A 2,500-nucleotide genomic window follows, 5' to 3' on the forward strand; every position below is an offset into this window, starting at 1 on the left:
TAGAAAATAAGCCCCTAAAAAGCAGCAGAAAGTATTGAATGAATGAATGAATAAATGAATGAATAAATGAGTAAGTGGATGAGTGAGTGAGTGAGTGAGTGAGTGAGTGAGTGAGTGAGTGAGTGAGTGGATGAGTGAGTGAGTGAGTGAATGAATGAATAAATGAGTAAGTGGATGAGTGAGTGAGTGAGTGAGTGAGTGAGTGAGTGAGTGAGTGGATGAGTGAGTGAGTGAGTGAATGAATGAATAAATGAGTAAGTGGATGAGTGAGTGAGTGAGTGAGTGAGTGAGTGAGTGAATGAATGAATAAATGAGTAAGTGGATGAGTGAGTGAGTGAGTGAGTGAGTGAGTGAGTGAGTGAGTGAGTGAGTGAGTGAGTGAGTGAGTGAGTGAGTGAGTGGATGAGTGAGTGAGTGAGTGAATGAATGAATAAATGAATGAATGAATGAGTGAATGAATGAATGAATGAATGAATGAATGAATGAATGATTGAATGAATGAATGAATGAATGAATGAATGAATGAATGAATGAATGAATGAATGAATGAATGAATGAATGAATGAATGAATGAATGAATGAATGAATGAATGAATGAATGAATGAATGAATGAATGAATGAACCACCAACACAAGAACATAGCTTAAAAGTAAAAGAAGGAAGAAGAAACAAAAAAGAAAGAAAAATGGAGAGAAAGAGAGACCGAGAGATAAAGAGAAAGAGAGAGAGTGGAGAGAGAGGGAGGGAGAGAGGATAATGGACGTATGTTAGGGACTTGATTGATGTCTAATTCAAGCAATATCTCCAATTGATTGATTACTTTTTCTGGTTTAGAAGAAGATGGAGAGAGAGAGAGAGAAAAAAAAAAGAGAGAGAGAGAGAGTAAGTGACAGAGAGAGAGAGAGGGAGAAAGAGAGAATGAGTGAAAGAGAAAGAGAGGAAGAGAGAGAGAGAGGGGGGGGAGGTTGATCGAGCGAGGACGAAAAAATGCGAAAATGATAAAAGTGAGAATGTGGCCGAATAAAGTGAGATAGTGACTAGTCACAGTGAGAGTAGAAGGTTTTTAAACGCAGAATCCTTCAGAGCGATGGATGTCTGTTTTTGTATTTTCCTGCAAAAATTCTACCAATGCATCGAAATAGTAACAAAAACAATTCTACAAGTAGTAATATGAATGGTTTTTTAGTATTAATTAATGACATTTTATGTGAAAATTTACGATAAAACCTTCAAAAAGCGTCTAACAATGAATACAAAAAGTTCACGCCTATGAAATGTTGTAACTCTGTTAAGCTGTAGTAACTGATGGTGCTTGAAGGGTTTTTAGTATTGGTTGCAGTAGCTGTAGTAACTGCAGAAGCGTTTGCAGTAACTGTAGCAGCTGTGGTAATTGTACAGTGATTGTAGGAAATGTAGTAGTTGTAGTAACTGCAAAAGTAGTTGTGGTGAGTGTAATAGTTGTAGTAACTGCAAGAGTAGTTGTGGTGAATGTAGCAGTTATAGTAGCTGCAAATGTAGTTGTAGCTTTTGTAGTAGCCGTAGTAAGTTCAACTAGATAAGGGTAATTAGAATGCTATGCATAAATTATCATAAATTATTTTACTATGGGAGAAAATTGGTGAAGAAAATACTGGAAGAACGATGAAAAACAAGTAAAAAAGTGGGGAAATTTCTCTATTTTTAGGTCAAACAATTTAATTTTATGTTCCTACCCGCGACGTTCTGGCTAATCAATCAAAAGTAGGTCGCTGACCTCAATTCTTATTGGCCGGTCCTTGAGGACCGTTTCGTTTCATTTCAATTTCATCCTTTTCTCCATGATAAATGAGTGGATAAATGGATGGGTGGATGGATGGATGGATGAATGAACAAATTTTTAAAGGTATGATTTGACACACGCATAATAAATAACTAGAAAAAAACCACCACTTGTAACAAAGATAAATAAACAAAATTTTAACACAAAAAAATCTTTTATTTCAAAATTTTTTTTTCTCCATATTCCCGATTCACTAATCTCTTTAAAAGCGTCAAGTGAAGCGTGCGGCATAAGGTTGCAAGGTCTGCCAAATATCCATCTAAGCTCACAAACAATTTCTTAAATTTTTCTTTGTTTTTCTTTTTAATTCAATTTAATTTCGTCCCAAGTAATTTTTCATTCAATTTAGAGAGAACATTCTACAAATATCACACACACACAAACACGCACACACACACGCACACACACACACACACACACACACCGTCCCATAAGGTATCAACAAACCGGCCGGCCGGAAATAGCTTATTGGTCACGTGAGCGTTGCGTGACATCATGCCTAATTCCATTTTAATATGAGTAGAAAATTGAAATTGAATTCCCCAGACGTGTGCCGCGAGAGGGGGTTGGGTAGGGTCGATCCGTAGGGGGTCGGTAAATAAAGGGTTGAGAACAACGGGGTCGATTTGTGAATGAGAGTTAAACATTTGGTTGTTTTGATAAGCTGAGACGCAAAATTG

The sequence above is a fragment of the Helobdella robusta genome (genome assembly GCF_000326865.2).
Source record: "Helobdella robusta unplaced genomic scaffold HELROscaffold_63, whole genome shotgun sequence".
NCBI lineage: Eukaryota > Metazoa > Annelida > Clitellata > Rhynchobdellida > Glossiphoniidae > Helobdella > Helobdella robusta.